The 18659-nt window shown below is 42.3% G+C and overlaps 1 long non-coding RNA gene across 1 annotated transcript; it reads right to left on the bottom strand.

Moving 5' to 3' along the window:
• Window positions 1-16127: 16127 nt before the first annotated feature.
• LOC144782734 (uncharacterized) lies at window positions 16128-17756 on the bottom strand. Its single transcript, XR_013601232.1, has 5 exons — window positions 17651-17756; window positions 17005-17135; window positions 16811-16895; window positions 16598-16705; window positions 16128-16276 (listed from the first exon to the last, which is right to left on the bottom strand). It is a non-coding gene; the product is annotated as an uncharacterized LOC144782734 (long non-coding RNA).
• Window positions 17757-18659: the final 903 nt, after the last annotated feature.

Raw genomic sequence — 18659 nt, 5'->3', positions numbered from 1 at the left:
GGCAGGACAATGGCAACATTGTAAAAGTGGTGTTTTCTAAATTGTAATTTTAAATCCGGCTTTACTATAAAAGAAGATTTTTCATTACAATTCCAAACACACCAAAAAGTAACTGTTTACCTCTTTCCAAATGGAAGATATCCATATTAAGTGTAATAAGCTAACTCCAACATTATCCTATGGGTCCAACATTATACTATGGGTGTGTAGGCCGTGCAAAAGTAAAAAAGGAATTCAGGAGATTTTCACTATCAGGCCATTTCAGAACTTAAAAGTACATGTCCTATTTTTTAATGCATTGCACCCTGCTCTCTGGGCTGTGTAGGGCCTACTCTAAATGTGACATATGTAGTAAAAAGTAAAGTTTAAGCCTGGCAAAAGGTTTATTTTTGCAGGTCAAACTGGCAATTTTAAGCTACACAAACAGGCTGCAATGGCAGCCCTCAATCATGTTTCAAGCGCTACTCAAGTGGGTGACACCATAGGTGCTGCAGGCCCGCTAGTAGCATTCAACTTACAGGCCCTGTGTACATGTTTTACCACTTTAGTTGGGACCTGTAAGTAAATTAAATATGCCAATTGGGTTTAAGGTGATGTTACCATGTTTTTAAGGAGTGAGTACACATGCTTTAGCACTGGTTAGTAGTGGCAAAGTGCACAGAGATCTAAGGCCAGCAAAAATGAGATGAGAAAAATATTGAGGAGTAAGACAAAACGTTTTGGGAAGACCCCCACCAAGGTTGACAGGTCTAAAAGATAGAAAAATATGTATTGCACTCATTTGTATTGTCATTTAATTTCCTCTTTAATGGTGTACTCAGATTACAAGTTTGTTAGACCTGGCATCCTTGGCGTGGTTTTCCCTGACTTTTTGCATCTACCTCCTGTACTTTTGACACTGCTGGAATGCGTTTTTTTTCTGGTTTAGCTGCTTTGGGCACTTTGCCACTGCGGATCAGTTCCAAAGTGCAAGTGCTCCCTGGTTAAATTATTATTGTGATTGGTTATCCATCATTGGCATATTTGTTTTACCAGTAGGTTCCCTAGTAAAGCGCACTGAGTGTGCCAGGGCTAGTGATTCAAATGCTACTAGTGGCCCTTCAGCACTGATTGTGCCACCCACATGAGTAGACCTAAAATGGTGTCTCAGGCCTGCCACTGCAGTGCCCGTGTGCCGTTTGTTAACTGCCATGTTGTCCTGGCCAGCGTACTCACGTGCCAGGTCTAATCCCTACCTTTTCTTACACATTGGACACCCCTATGGTAGGCCCAAGGTACCCCCCTGGGCAGGATACAGTGCATGTGAAAGGAAGGACGTGTACTAGTGTGGGTAACATGTTCTGATAGTAAAATTCTGCCAATTTAGTTTTTCACTACTGAAAGGCTATCTTGCCCATAGGACAGAATGGGGAATGCACCAAGTTTACCTGCATTTCTTCCCATAGCAGCAAGATAGCAAGTTGGAATTTGGTATCCCTGTACTCAGAATTTAATAACACATATTTTAGGGAGGATGGTTTTTAAATTCAGTGTTTGGAAAGAGCACGTTTAGAAAGTGGCTATTTTTTTGTTCAACCTTTCTGTTTTCCTCTGGCTCTTGTGACTCCAGGAGGATGGGTGAGTCAGCATGAATAGACCTATCTGCATGTAGAGTGGTGGGAGGAGTAGCACCTGGGTCTGAATAGGGCTGCAACCTGCCTTCCACAATGCTGGCTCCACCTCACAAAGGAAGAAGATGTGCACTGGCAGAGCGCACCCAAAACTGATTTTGGCTGGGTCCAGGACCCCTCACACATGAAGAACAAAGACGTTTGGGGTATAAATATCCGAGCTGAAACCCCTAAACTTTAGGTTAGGGAAAATGTTCTGATCAAGAAGGAATCCCTGCCAAAGAAGAACATCCAGGAAGACTGAGGAAAATTGTTGCCATTGCTGTGTGTCTGGGAGCTGACCAGCAGTTGCTGTTATTGCTGAGGAAAAATACTAAGGGACTTTCTGCTGTGTGATGTGTCCACTATGCTTGAAGAGGAGCTGTGGTGTGTGTTTTGTCCCCTCTGAAGTGCTCTGCTGTCCCTGCTATCTCGGGGGCTAATTTTCTGTCTCCAGGATGTCATTGGTGCCGCTGTGAAACTCGGCTTGCTGGCACACTTGTCTGGTCTACACAAGTCACCTCCGCCATACATACATATTAGCGCTGGGATGCTTACGGGTAACCACGTGCTTTACAAAAATGCCATACATACATACATACTTACCTCTGCCGGCCCGTGATCAAGACAAAGCACAGAGGGCCAGTATCTCTTTACCACCAGCCCTCGAATGCCAGAATTGCTGTCTGTGTACTTGGTAATCACGGCCGCACCTCGAGCTGTGTGCCCGAGGCCGGGTTCACCGAGGAGAGGAGCCGCGACAACACCCTGCCAACATTCACTGCTGCTGGCCCGGAGTCCATGACACGTCACAGCCGCACCGCGCTGGAATTGGCCCCAGCGCCGAGAGTTACCTAGCAACCAGGAGGCTCGTCACGCTCCTCGGCAAGAGCGGAGCTTCTCCCGAGGCTGGGGAGAGTGGCCAAAGAAGAAGCTGTCTCACCGGGGATGACCGCGGACTGCCAAGCCCCCTTCTCGCTCTCAGGTAATCGGCTCAGATCCGTGACCAGAGCTTGCGCCCAGGGAAGTTGCGATTGAGTGCGCTGCCGGCGGGCTGCATTGGGGTGTTACCAACAGTATTGACTGGCGCACACTTGTGCATTAAAGAGGGGTGATTGATGGAAGTTTAAACGACCCCGACAGCGGCATTCTCCGTGTTTAAAACCGCAGCGGGGGCAACGTTGAAGGACAGCGTCCTTTTAAATTTTAAAGGTGCAGGTGCTCGCAAAGAGGTCAGCGCCACTGTCTGGAGATAACCAAGAGGGATAATCTCTGCACCCTTTTTCCTTTAAGAATTGAACTGTTGGGCCCCCGTCTTTGGGGCTAAAAGAATCACCAAAGAACAAAAGATCTGGGTTTAATCCATCACCGTTCTTTAGCCCACTCTGCCACCCCAGTTCAGACATGGCTATATGCAAATCAGTCTGACCCTGTGCCTCATGGGAACAGATCTTTTGACTAGGTGTGAGTGCTTGATTGATTCAGATGCTCCGTCCATCACCACCCCCTTTTGTACCGCTTTTGGCCGCCATAAATGTGGCAGGGTATGCTCAGACGTGAGTCCCTTGCACACTTTGCCTCTGGATTCAAGCAAGCCGGGCTGAAGATGGCTGGAATGCCAGAAACGGGTCCTCGGAAGCTTGTTTCCGGTCCAGGGAAGACATGGCTTGGCAGTTCGGGCTGGACTGTTCCCATGAGGCACAGGGTCAGACTGATTTGCATATAGCCATGTCTGAACTGGGCCTGACTAGCTACAGGGATACAACAAGCTGCAAGATGCCTTCTCTCCTGAAGTACCTACAACGAGTAGCAAATGACATTGACTGGATTCTAAGGTTGACACACTGACAGTTTCTTAAGTGCCTTCCCCTGAGGCCATGTGGCTGTTTGGGCACCAGAAGAACGTTTGGAAACTTTGGAAAACTTTCCTCCTGAAGTTTCAGAAGGATTTGCTGGTAAAAGTGTTCGAGGAGATCAGCTCCACGCTGGGGCTGAGACTGAGGTGCAGACAGAGTCAGCTCCGGCCAGGCCTAGAGCGATACAATGGCATCTCTGCACCTGTCCTGAGACTGACACCCAGGGTGTGGCTTGTGCTCTGACATGTCTACTGCACCGCTGCAGTCAACATGCAGCAGAAGACATGAGCCAATTCTCTTCTTTTCCGTGCCCCTCTAGTGTACTCTCTCTAGAAAAGGGGAGCAGGGGTGATGCCTGAAAGCGGCCCATACCACGATCACCCAGTTCCCCTCTGACAGTTTTGCAGCCAGCTCTGACCAGGAACATGGGCCTTTTGCACCACCCACCTCCTTGCTCCATTAGATTAACGCTCCGACATGTGGTGGGCATGGCTCCCAGCTCTTGGCATGGGCGGTGGCTATGGACACACGAGCGGTGGACCTCTGGCTGGATCTGGACCCATCAAGGGGAGCCAGCGACTTGTGGTGTGATTGGGAGGTGGAGGCTTGCAGACGCCGCTTGGACTCCTCTGGATCCTTATATTCCTGCCCTGCCCTCCTGCACTCTCAGGAAGCTGCCTGCCACAAATGGACTGATGTTGCCAGACCCACAGAGCATCTGAGGTGATGCCAGCCTTCAATACTTCCCCCTCAGCTTCTCTGAATTCAGCCCTGGCTTCAAAAGGGACCTGCTCACCTGGGCCTAACCTCAACTTCTCCCCAAAGAGATCAGGAGTAATGCCTGAGCTGCCGGACTAATGGACGTTGGGGCAGAAGGCTGTGTAACTAATCATCGAGGACACACCCTGGCTGCATGTGCTGCTCCCTGTTCTGTATAGTGGTGCAAGCAGGCCAAGGTGCTCTGAGGAAGTGAAACTCTCAAACGGAGTCAGCACTGCCACGTCACACCACAATTGCCCTTACTTGGCACTGCCTCACTTTGAGTTCTCTTCCCCGCCTCCTCTGTGATATCTGACTGATATCATGGGTTGTAACAAGTCTTCATCATCACACACCCGAAGCAAAATTGATATATTTATGGCATCTGCATTAAGGTCACATGAGGGCCTTCCTGCCTCCTCACAGCATGGCCAGACCAAGAGGCCAGGTGACAATGAGACAATCCAGTAGGCTATCCAGACGTCTTGTTCTTCTCTTGAGTTGAAGACAAGGGAGGCTGGGATTGAACTTTCTCTGCTCACCAAGGTGGAGGGACGCATCTCTGAACTAGAAGATACAGTTAAGTAACTTACCTACGCTGTGTTAGACCTTGCTACAACTGCCAATAGAATGGAATATAGTGTAGAAGACACTGTAAACAGGGTGAGGTGATATATATTCTGCTCCTAATGGGCTTCCCTTAAGGAATCAAGGATAGGAGTTCGCTCTCAAGAGGTGGATCCAATGCCTGCTCCCCACGGGACATTTATCCTCCTGCTTTATTATTCAATTTCCAAAAATGTTTTTTTAAGGAATAGCCATTGCGAAACATAGCATAAATTTGAAGGGTGTACAGAGATGAGCCATGACATGATAATAATTCAATAACTTTTTGGAAAGAACAAATACATTGGTCAATAGAAATTATTTAACCAATACAAAATAGGGAAGTTTGCAGAACTATATATTGTACATGGTTATGGGGAGGGGGAAAATGGTTAGAAACAATCCATAACAAGTATTGTTATTAAAACTATAATGCTAAAAATATGTATACTGGAAACGATACAAAGAGTGCGAGGGATGGAGTTGATGGAAAAAGCTAGACAATCATGGAGGTTTGGAAACTTCAACATGTGGAATCGTAACTGTAGAAAGATTAGACAGGTAAGAGGTCAAAGACAACCAAAGCAAATCTCTCTAAATTGCATTCTGAAGTGTAAGTGAGTGTGCAGTATCCAACCTTTGATTATGACAGACTAGGTTCTACCAAGTAAGGTAAGAAATGTTATTAAAGGTTTTCCAGTTGGTGGTAGTGACTTGAAAGGCCACTGCAAAAAGAAGATCCACCAACATGCTGTTAACTTTATCTCCAGACCAGATGTAAGAATATCTATTGATAAACATATGGACAATATTATATGGGGTGGAAATGAAAAAACGGTCAGAGATTTTGCGCGTTACAACTGCGTCCAAAAGAGAGAAACTTTTAGAGAATAAAAAAACATATGAAGATAATATCCATAAGGGGTGTTACAAGTCCAGAAATTATTATTAGTCAAAGTTTCGATTAAAGAACAAGGGGTTAAAAACACCCTACTGTAGAAGAAGAATGTAGTCTGAGTGGTGCTGGCAGAAGGAGCAGTATGACGTACTTGAAGTCATAATTTGTTCCATGTTGAAATGGCGAAAGTAGACTGTAACTCATGTTCCCAAGAGTATTCAATTTTAGATTTAGCCCTATCTAAGTCGGTAGAAAACAGATGTTTATACAAAAAAGAGGCTTTGGCTTCAATGGACAAATCATGAAATGTTACAGGAACGTCCAAAGATTGTGAGTGGGTAGAGCTATGTCTATGACATTTTTTTAATGGTGTCTAAAAGGAGAACATATTTGGGCCAATGTGAAGATCTGACACAGAAACGCGTAATCCCTCAAAGTGAATACATTGATTATTGTAAGCATGGGTGAATTTTGCGGATTTGTGGTCTGCAAATTCGCGCAAAATCGCAAAGAAAAATCCGTGCGTTTGCGTGAAAATCCGCGAACTCGCAAATTTGCACAATGTGACCATGACCACGTGTGTCTGTAACTTTGCCATCACGCCGAAAGGCGCCGAGGTCCCTCGAGTGAGCTGTCCATCATGGTGAGGAAAGGGCGGAAAGACGTTGCATACCCTAGTGTGTGTGGGGCGGGGCCAAACGGGTGGGGCTTGCATGCGAGTTCACCTGCCTCTTGTAAGGGTCAGAGACCGATCAGAGCAGCAGATGAGAAGGAAGCAGCCTCCTGGTCACAGGAAGTACACAGGGATTGCGCTCGAAAAACTCGTGGATGCAAAGACCTCCATCAAGGATTACATCTAGTTGTAGGGCGTAGATATAGGGAGGAAGCACACCTGCCTTGCCTAGACCCTGCTTGCTGGTTGTTTGGGCTGATTATAATGCGTGACTGAATTTGAGCTTCAACTCGGGCACCTGCTTTATTTATATCTGTAAGTGCTTCCTGTTGAGGTTTAATTTTTGGTACAGGAGCATTGTGCCAGAATGAATACAGCCTGCATATTTATCCACGAAGATGCCACTGTGTTGATACCTCCATTGCAAAAGAAAAACAAATCCGGCCGCGAGCGTAATTGCGGATTTTTCCGAAATTGCAGAAAATCCGCAAATTCCGCGAGCGGAACGGATTTTGCGCCCATACTTAGATTATTGGAGATAATCTGAGAGATCGAAGTGATACAATTGGCCAGCCAGATAGGCCACTTAAGAACTTTGCTATCAATAGTAGCACTAGGGTTGCAACAAATGGGAGAAAGAAACAATAGTTAAGAAGGCATACACATTTGAGAAAGGAACTTTTTAGAAATAAAACATGAATGATGTAATAGAGGAGAGGCCTTGGACTGTGGTTTTTGAGCAGTAAGGGAAAATTGACGGAAGGAAAAGGGGAAAATGAAAGAAAGCTAAATAGATTGCCAGAGCAGGGGAAAGGAAGTGTTGATATTCTGAAAGAGGACCATATCTGTGTAAGAATAAAATCAAAAATATATTGTGTAAAATCAGGAAATTTGTACGCCAAATCTTTTTGGCTTATTGAGTTTGGACAGGGACATTTGGGCTGATCAGTTATTCAATAAGAATTTAGTGTACTATCAATGGATCTGAACATTTTTTAAGCTAACTGGAGTGGAAGCATTTGTAGAAAGAAATGAAAAGTGGGCAAGAACATAATTTTAATTGTGTCTAATATATCACAGCAAGAAAGATACAAGGGGGACCCTTGAGCAGATAGAGTAATATTCCTGTGTTTAAAAATGCCAGTGTTGGCCTAATGAAGGAGGAGTACATGCCACCTAAACATTACATTTTAGAAGAGTTTCACATAAAACCTGTGTCCTTGACCATGTCCTTGAGACAAAATTTGTTGAGGGGCATAACCTTGGATTTATCTATATTCAATGGATATCCAGAAATTAAAGAGTATTGAGATAACATCCCAAACAACTCTGGGATTGAGGAATGAGGATTAGAAATGTATAATAAAATATCATCTATGTAAGCAGTGAATTTGATATTTCTTTGTCTGTGAGTATAACCAGGTATAGCCAAGGAGCTTCGCAGGGATTCTGAAAATGGTTCCAAAGTGGGAATGAACAATAAAGGTGATATAGGGCAAACCTGCCTGGTTCCTCTCATGAGGGGAAAATAGAGGGACCAGAACCTTTGAAAAAATGCTGCAGTCAGTATTGATAAGTGATATTGGTCTGTAGTTTTTGCATTTAGCAAGGTCCTTGTCATTTTGGGGAATTTGACAAATCATTGCCTCAGAGAGGAACTTATTGTAGAAAAAGAACCCCAAAGGTGTTGCATAAGTAATAAGATCTTGGGTACAAAAAGGGCTGAAAATGTAGAATAGAATTCAACAATGAAGCCATCCGGACCTGGGAGTTTGGAAGTGACTGAAAGGATCTCTTCGCAAAAGATATCTGCCTCCTATGGAGAAAAGTCAATCTGAGAAGCTTGTGATTTGGGAATTGTACGAAAGAAAGGAAGGGTCTATTGACATATCATTGGAAGGTGTATCTTCTGAGTATAATTGAGAATAGAATTCGGCAAAACGACTTTTGTTTTTTGACTTCAAGGTTATTAGTCAATACATTTCCAACCTCATTAGATCCAACAAGGTAATTAGCATTGATCTTTAAAAGAGCACTATTAGCTTTTTTGATGGATGTCTTAATTGAATTGAAATTTCAATCTGAGAAGCTTGTGATTTGGGTTTTGTACAAAAGAAAGGAAGGATCTATTAAGATATGATTGGAAGGTGACAATAAAGGTATACTACCAGAAATAACCAGAACAAAAATATTATTATGACCCTGGCCCCTTTTGCAGGGTTATCCGCAAACTTTTTGCCTTCCTCCTGTCATTTCTCTGACCTTTACTTTACTTGTGAACTTGTATAGTGCATCGAATCATCCCCAGAGGGATCTCTCGGCGCTTCGAAGAGAAGGTCATACTGGGCAAATGTAACTAATAGAGCCATGTCTTTAGAAGTTAACATAGTGGTCTTGTTACAGGCTCTGATGTTCTGTGGTAGTTTATTCCAGTGACTGGCTGCCAGGTCTGTTTTTAGGACTCTGGGCACTTTACCCCTGCTGACCAGTGCTAAAGTGCATGTGCTCTCTTCTTTAAACTTGGTATGATTGGTCTACACCAGTTCAGTATATTTAATTTACCTGTACGTCTCTTTAAAGTGGCTCCTATGTATACCCAGGGCCTGTAAATTAAATGCAGCACTCATTGTGCCACCTACAAAAGTAGCTTTTGAAACCTGTCCTAGGTCTCTCTCACCACAGGGTCTGTGTGCATAGTTTACTGCCACAGTGACTTGACATTTAAAGTTACTTGCCAAGTCTGGATCTCCCCTTTTACCACATATAGGTCACCCCTATGGTAGGCCCTAGGTATCCCTATGGGCAGGGTGCTGTGTAGGTAAAAGGTAGAACATGTGCCTTCATGGTGTGGCAAGTCCTGGTAGTGGCGCACCGCCTATTTGGTTTCTCACTGCTGTAAGGCCTGCTCCTCTCTTTAGGTTTGCATTGAAATGTCTCTGATATGTGTTTCAGTGCTAATTTCTGATCTGAAAGGAGTAGCGTTGCCATGTTTGGAATTGTGGTGATAAATACTGCTTATTGATGAAAGTGGAATTTCCATTACTATTTTCGAAATGCCACTGAAAAGTGGCATTTCTATGTGCTTATGACTATTTGTGCTTTGCAGCCTGACTTCAATCCACGTCTAGAGTATAGTGAAAGCTATGCTTGTGCATACTTTCCAGACAGCCATCACACAGAAAGGGTTGGCTGTAATAGGGCTGAATGGTATTCATGGACTCGGAGAGTGAGGGGTGTTGACATTTTACATTTGTATAGGTTGTTCCTGCCCTCCCACAAAGGGCTTTTGTACCCCCAACTGATGTCTGGAGCCTTAGCTGGGACTGAATGGGGAGTTGTGCACCTCTAAAGTTTGTTTGAAGTTACCTACACATCAAAGACATTTTGAGTGTAGTACAGTGGCTCTGACCCCATGATTTGAGACACTGCGTGTGACTTGTAACTAGATGCTGCTGGCTTTACATACTGCACCAGAGGATTGCTGTGCTGCCAGGAAAACTACCACTTGGACTTTGCTTTATTGTGCTGACCTGTTGGCTGGAGGGACTGCCTTTTTGCCAGCAAGGACCCTGTGTGCTGGCCTGTTGCCTACCTTCCTGCTTGTGTGCCCATCAGTGTTCACCACAAGTGCAGGCTAACTTGCTCCATGTCATGCCACTAAAGCGCATGCTGAGCGCCTACATCTTTTATTTCAAACTTGTGCCTCAGCGAAGCGCTTTGAAGCGCTTTCTGCCAGGTGTGGACTGCTCACCGCCTGCATGCCCAGGCTCTACACATACCACTGGTGGAGGCTAACATGGCACATGGCCTCTGAAAAAAAACCTCTGGTCTGCGCATTCCGGTTAAAGCGCCCATGTTGAGGAAGAACGCAGAAGGAAGCCTTCAAAGTGGCCCCGTGGTGTGTGGCCAAATGGACCTGCGTGAAAGGGCCTGGTTTTTGTGGGATGCCGTGTGCCCAGCTGTTAAGGCCCACCAACACTTTCTGCATGGCTCCAAGGAGTTTCCTGCGCCTACAGAGCTTTCCCTGGGCATGAGAAGGCACCAGGTAGTGCAGAGTTCTGTTGCAAGAAGATTTGCCCCGCAGAGGGGCTTGGTTCCCGTAAAAGGCTGCATTTGGAAGCAGCTGCACTCTGTGTTTGTGGGCAGCTGTCTTGGACCACTCTTTGTGCGGGATGACCCAGCAAGGCCTCCCATAGGTCTACAGTATGGGTGTGCCCCCGTATTAGCTCCTACTTTGGAGGTATTTGTTTGGAAATTATGCCAATTCCAGGGAGATTCCTCGACAGAGGCACATCGTCATTGAGTAACAAAGTTGCTAACTTTCCATATTCACCATTGTAGGTGTGCAGGTGGCCCAGTAGCCTACGTGTTGGGAGCAGATGTACCTTATATGTATTAGGAGGGCAGGTTACTGCTCCTTGTAAGTTGAAGGCATTGCTTTGTGATTTCTACACAATGGGTGACATATGGTGATTTATGTGTTCTCATTCTAACCAAACTGCGTCATATTCATGCTGTGATGTTATAATATATGTCATTTTATGCCTTGCAGTGACAGTATAATGAGTATTATTACAGGATCGGCATAATATGTACAGTTATGGGGTTTTAATGACGTGTGCAACACAGACGTCTTTATCTTATTACATTAACTGTGATGTTTTGACAATTGCCTGGTTGGCAAAGGCATTATAGGGTTATGTGGTTTTGGTCTATGGTTATATGCAATACATAAATGTATTTTTATATACTACTGTGTGGTGTATCCTTTGTGGTGTATTTATTGTGTCACTGGTGTATATGTGTGTGTGGTGCAAACACTTACACATTGCCTCTGAAATAAGCCTATCTACTCTGCCAAGCTACCAAGGAGGGGAGCAGGGGTTATTAAGGGTGTGTAACTCCCTTACCCTGACTAGAGTGGTGGCTCTGCCAGGCTTAGGAGCATAACCTATCCAAACAGAAACCCAATTTTTAACAATTATGTATTCAAATTATCAGTACATTCATGCAGTTCAAGATAAATGAACAGTGTACACAGCATAAAGAATTGTGAGTTGGATCACTGGTTTTGTCAGACTATAAAAATGCTATTAGTTAAATATCTGAATGTGAGCAAAATTCTTTAGCATTCAACCACTTGTAATGTTTGTGTGGTTACTTAAGTTAAACAGAGGAATGCGGGCAGATTTATAAAATGAATGACTCCATGTGTTTGAATGTGAGCACTATGATCATTTATGATCTCTTGAGGAAAGTGAGGTTTCAAAATGGCTACTGCATTCAGCATGATGATGTTAATCCACAGGAATTCTGGCAATATACATCCACTGTGTGAGAAATCTGTCCTCATTACCATTTTGTGCCAGTGCAAACTAGGGACTCCCAAATGGATCCCACTTTGCTCTTTTAATTATACTGGGAGTCAAAATGTAGGGGTGAACATCAGAAGACATTTGCTTACGATTTGTATAATCTTTTGGTGTTTGCATTACAACTGTATATTCACTCATGTTGCTATGATCATGAGGCTTCTACTTGCTTCGAGGACAGCCTAGAGCTTCCAATATTGTCCAATACATGCATCTAACCTTTAGGTTATGCTTCCAACCATTGAGCTGAATTGCTTTCCTTCCTGATGCAGTAGTCTTGTGCTAGCCTAGCAGCAAATATACTGTTCACCTATCCTAGAACCTATCCAAGTACCTAATATATCAATATCTCACAAGCAAATGTCTTATCTTTCAAAATTCTTTTATCCTCAGATTGAATGCAGCCTCTAAAAATCTCCTCTATATTCCCAAAACCCTGCGTGAAACCTTCCCTCTTCAAGGAGACTATTTTCCTGGATTAAAATTTCCAGATGCCCAAGAGGTTCTGATGTAGAGGCAGATGAGATCCAAATGTTTTCTACCTCTCCTTAACCCCGGGATCTATGGCAGTCAATAGAGCGTAAACTATCTGCAATGACTGGCACAATTACAATTTATGCTTTTTTTCTGGCTACTACAGCCGCTAAATTGATATTCGTTGCTAACTGAAAAAACATGCAATCTACCTGGCTATGAGCACGGGTGGCACTGAATGCACATTGTGCATGAAATAGAAATAGCATTTTCTAGGGTAAAAAGCAGAGCAGGGAGGATTCTGGGTTTGGAAATATGGTGCAAGATTTCTCAAAAACTGATAATCTGTTTACTGTTCATGAATATATTTTGTGAAAGATGCATTTTGTATCCTTCTTTCGTCTTTTTGTCTCCAGCACGTGTACAATGTAATATATGACATCTATATATAGTATCAACGTATCCCATAAATAAAATAAAAAAAATCTTCCCTCTCAGTCTCTTTTGAATGACCCTCTATTTAATTTCCATCCTCTGAATGCCTCCTCTTTCAGAACACAGTCTACTAACATGCATGTTTTCCTTATTCTTTAATATGATATCAATGCAAATTGTACTCCATTCTATTTTTTTTTTTTAAATCACACCCTCTCCTTCTTTGAAAGTCACACCTGTCACCTATTAACCACACCAGTCATCTGAATGAGCTCACAAACCCTCCTCCCCAATAATGAGTACACTACATTCCTGCACATTTAACTGACCACAAAGAAACTGGACTAAATGCATGGAATGATTATCTTGAGAGCACAATACTAATCTCAACTATTAATCACTGCCAGATTAACCAGTAACCTTTGCTTGTTCATAAAATGCTTCAACACCTCACGAGGGGAAGTGAGCGCTATATGAATGCAATTACAATACAATACAAAAAACTTGTATAGCATGTTATCCTCTCCTGACTCCTGTCTCTCGTTTTCACCCTTTGCTTCTCAATTTCTTTCTTGGTCTTAGTAAATGCCTGCCTCTGATGTCTGTGGCTTAAACGTTCTGAATGCAACATGTTTTACTTCTACCCACAATTGATTATTTTCGGTTGTCTCGTAAATAAGACACAGCTCTTATTATTGTGGTATGAAGATTTGTTGCAATGTTCATAAGTCAAGGATTGTCAGAGGTATGGATGTTATGGAACAGGTGAGAAAAGTCACTTAATCCCTCTTCATATTCTATACAAGAAACATGACCCAAAGATGCTCAGTGTTCTTATCAAAGCACATATTCTGATGTGTGATCACACTATGAGCAAAATTGTAACACAGTTTGGTGCTTTAACTGCTGTACATGTGAAGATTCTAAAAGGATTTGCTGAGGAAGAAGTAGAATGTGACATTAAAGATATAGAAAAAGAAGTTGTGCATGTGTGGAAATCGAGATCTGACTTTCACACATTTAATGATCCATTTGATGATCTTCGGTACAGTGAGTTCAAGATATCAGTCCCGCTAAGTGACCTTCCACCGACATCAAATTAAGGGGCCGATTATGATGGCGGACGGACCTGAGTATGTCCGCCACCATAGAGAAGGAGGGACCGTCCGCAGGGGCAGCGGCGGTCCCTCCGTGCAAATTAGGATGTGACCGCCACCCTGGCGGTCACATCCTGTATTTTTATCATTGCGGCGGGTGCTGCTTAAAGCAGCACCCGCCGCAATGATAAAAAAGTAAGTTGTGCATTTGCATGCACAAAGCGGCAGGCAAATGCAGGGGGGTACCAAAGGTACCCCCCATGTGCACCCCCCAACCCCCCCTTCACCCCTGGGGGCCCGCAACGGGCCCCCAAACACAAATCCGTATGCCTTTACACAGCGGAAATGCCGCCGTGTAAAGGCATCTTTCTGCAGACATCCTAATATGGCTGGCGGTGTCTGATAGACACCGCCAGCCATGTTAATGCTTTTCCGCCGTGGGCGGAATCCGCCCGCGGCGGAAAAGCAGAGGACAGATAGTAAGACCCACCAGCCATCCTAATATGGCGGTGGGTCTTTCAAGGCTCCGTGGCGGATTTCCCGCATCCTCCGCATATGTAGAGAAAGATCCATGTGAATTTGGTTGAAAAGATAATGATGGGGTGCTAAATCCTGCGAAATTTCTAAAGCCTCTACCCACAGCATTTTCACGTACATGCATTAACAAAACCTGTGCTACAAAATGCTGACCCTGTTGATATGCTCTTCTCAAATGTTCAGCACACTTCAAATGTACCAAAAGTGATTGCTGAAACAAATAAATAAACTGAACAATGAATATGTGTCTCCAACAGGAGTGTTAAACATTATTTCTTTCATATTCAGATCCTACACTTTGTTTGGTGTATTCATAAAAGGATTATAAACCATTATTATTTGTTTAATTTCCATATGTCTCCTCGTCCTCCATTATAGCCCCCATTTTGGAAAATGGCAGAAATTAGTTATTGTCTGTCTCTTTAAGACAACTATGTTTGGGCACAAAAATGAAGAATATAGGTCTCATGGCTCCTGAAATATAAAATCATCACTTCAACAAATCTACCATTTTTAAAAATGTTATCCAGAAAATTCTGCTTGGACCAGCAATGTCTACCCAAGCTAAATCACTTCTCTAATGATCCAAAAAGATAAATCAAAAATTAAAATCTCTTGACAACCACTTTTATGGCATATATTAGGGCAGGATTAGTTCTTTACCCATCCCTTAAACACAAGGTGAGACACTGTTGGTGCATAAAGGCAACCATTTATTCACAAATACACCAAAACACATGGATCATAAACATCACAATTATCTTGTCATTTGTATGCTCCATGGCTTTAATACTTCATCACTTCTGTCATTCCTACTAAGCAGACTTCATTAGTTGGTCCTTATTACTCCTGACAGCACTTCCTGCACAGCTTCTAGGTGACAACCCTTTAGCAGATGTCTAGCATTCTCAGCCTCCAGGTTTCCATTGCTACCAAGCTCTTTGTGGGTGCCTGTCAGTCACTGCCCGGGCTGCAAGTGTCAAGTCCATCTGCTGATGATCCTTTGCTGGCCATTTGCCTGGTCTTTGTGCCCCTGCCATAAGGCATCCCAAGGACACTGCTTGAGCAGATATTCTTTGTAGGCTTTTATAGTTTTCGTGGCTCTCTTTTTTGTGCGGTCTCCACCACACTGCCTGTGGTTCCCCTCCCACTTGCAGCTACCCCCTTGCCTCGTTCATCTATAAAAAGCCTAGCTGTTCCAGTACCCCCACTTCATTGTGTATGAACATGTCCATACCCACCCATGTCAATTGAACTCAATATGCTGTGTAATACCCTGGTGTCCTGAGGTTGATCAGCCCATGCTTCGAGAAACCCCAACCACTCACCCTGCATACCTTTGGCATAGAGATGTTATATTTTCTCCTAGACCTCTCCACCACCACATCGTCTATTTCCCCCTTCTATTTGTGCTGGGCTATGACATTGTACCTTATGAGGTCAGCCAGGCAGACCAGTCTTGTGACTGCTGTCAGACCGGATGTCATTGCTGCCAGCAAGTCCTTAATTCCCAGGCATGCCCAATAATTTCCCCCCAGGTGTACTAGTACCGTATAAGGCACAAATACAAAAGGAGATACCCTTAAATCCAATTGGGACAGGGTAAAGTATTACAAAGCAATGACAGTCCCTCCTAAAAACATACAATGTCACTATTCACACTTATGTGGTTATTATTAAAAGCATAGTATGCCTCTAGACTAAAATACAAATCTAAGTACGTCAGTAGAGCACAAACAAAATTCAAACAATTCAACAGGAAATCAAGAAATTCTTTAAAAACATCAGATTTTTATTATAAAAAAGAGGGATTAGCCTCCACAGTTTAAAAACAATATACATTTCATGTGCAGAAAAACCAAACAGTCGACGCAGCATTTCGATGATTTATCGATGTGACACCTTCTTCAGGACGGTTTTCTATACAGAAAAAATATTTTAATTATTTACAGGCTCCACAATATACTGACGTACATCTCAATACAAACTGTGATTGTTATTTTATTACATTAAAAACAAAATCGGCTGTTACTTAAAAAGAATACCCTACATATGTCTCTTTTTCAGGGAATTGTTTGCGGGTACACAAAACACAAAATTCCATAAATGTACTCTAATTCAACAAACATTGTCTTAGTAAATGATCATTGTCCATATAAATCTATCACATTACTAATCATATCAAAAAATTCAGACTAGCATAAATTCCGTAATCTGATCCCAGAACAATAGAAAACATACCTCTAGTCTTTACATGGAGTCTAGTAAACAAGTTTTAGTTTAAAAAGCAACAAGTCAGCCTTATGATTTGCACTGTTGCCAGTTCCTGGTGTTGGTGAATAAAACAACCTATCAAAACACAAATAAAAAACACCACCACTTGTATAGATATATACAAATATACTAATATTATTAAGCGAGTACACCTCATGATCCATGCATAATATCACATACCTGTTAAGTAACAATCAAAAGCAATTTATGTGCTGTACGTGGGATGGCCATCGTATTTAATTGGCTCCGGTCTCGCACATCACAACTGAAAGATAAAGAGCTGTTTTAAATACTAACAATTATTGGACTCGCCAATGAGTCATATGGAGTCACAGGTAGCTAGATGAAAATCAAAAAAATTATGTATTCCTTACTGATAACGTCATAAGTTGTGTCCAGAATTTTTAACTTTCGTCTTCTAATTGTGCTGGCAATTGCACATGCTTGGAAATTTTCATAAGACCACACTGTGTCTGGACCACTTTTTTTTTATATAATTAAGGGTCTGCAAAGATAATTTGTGTAACAGGAATCATTAGTGTTAATATCTCTCTTTAAATTTATTACATTACACATATAGGCTTGTTTTATATTTTCAATGTCTATTCTATGTTAGTTTTAGCATAGAGATAGGATGTGCGCTTAAGTTAGAGTGGCAAAGGCTAATGACCTTCTCCTATATCCCATTAGGATCATGGTTAATAATGTTACAGCCCTCGTCTCTACATAATAATGGCCTGTGTCTTTTTTAATTTGACAGTCTTACTTCTCAAAAACCCTTCCAGTACGTTCACGATGTATTATATCGCTAGTATCATTACCTCTCAACATATTGTTTAGCGGCAATCTTACAAAAAGATTTGGCAGGTCAGGTTACTGGCATTATTTTAAATCCCCACAGGCCCCCAACGTCTTTACTTCACATCGTATATTTAAACATACATCCTCTCTATTAGAGGTCCCATTTAATAACATTGCTTAAGGAGACCAAAATAACGGGACATCCCTATTGTTACCTACTTTGAAACAGTCTGACGGCCTCCTTGCCTCCAACAACGTACAGTTTCGGGATCGGGATGTGAGTCAGTGGCCGATCCAGGTCTGTTTATAAATGAATGTATCCGGGGTCACAGGTCAAACAACTTCTATTTGACGTTACAATATTACTCACACAGCATTTTTTTTACTTGATCGTGACAATTATTTCTTTGCTTATTGTTTCTTTAGATACAATTGTTAGCCTTATATTACGATTGTCATTTAATATTTTATACGGTCCCGATGAGATCACAGGATTTTAGTTGTCGGCCATCTTAAAACGGGATAAATTTGCCATTATCGCTGTCATCTTTTATGTTTCGCATAATTATTTAAAATAACAGATATCTTGTTGCCGGGCCTGCGTAATCAAAGTTTCTCATATCTTGATTAATGACCCAAAATTTATTTTGGAAGCGGATATTTACAAAGGATCTAACAGTACTTTACCCCCTAAAGGTTGAACGCTTGAAGAATAATAAAAAAATATTAAAAATAAGCTCCATCTTGGGGTGAAGTACTCCGTACATTTATATGTCCTTTGATATTAATCTGGAAGCAAGAGCATGTATAATGCATCAATATATTCCTATCAGCATGATAAACATATTTTGCAATAATTAATCCCGATTTACCAGAAGAATGAGTATAAACCATTTAATTCTGAATAAATCACCCAAGAATAAATACATCCAAGGAGAAAATATATAGAGCATAGAAACATACTTATAAATCACATATATATCTACAAACTAGGCTAGAGGGGTTCAAGTCAAGATTCTCACCCTCAAATACTGTTCACCATTACGATTACCCCTATACCTCTATTCAAGTAATAAAATTCCTTTATGTCAGACATCACAGAACTGATTAGGCATAGTACAAAATGCCTGTATCCTATGTGCCTTCATAATATTCCATGCCTAGAGACCAGATATGCAATCGTATGTAATATTAAATCAATCTTTCCCAATCTTCTTTACTGTTCAAT

The sequence above is a fragment of the Lissotriton helveticus genome, chromosome 9 (genome assembly GCF_964261635.1).
Source record: "Lissotriton helveticus chromosome 9, aLisHel1.1, whole genome shotgun sequence".
NCBI lineage: Eukaryota > Metazoa > Chordata > Amphibia > Caudata > Salamandridae > Lissotriton > Lissotriton helveticus.
This window is presented reverse-complemented; position numbering and strand designations above follow the sequence as displayed.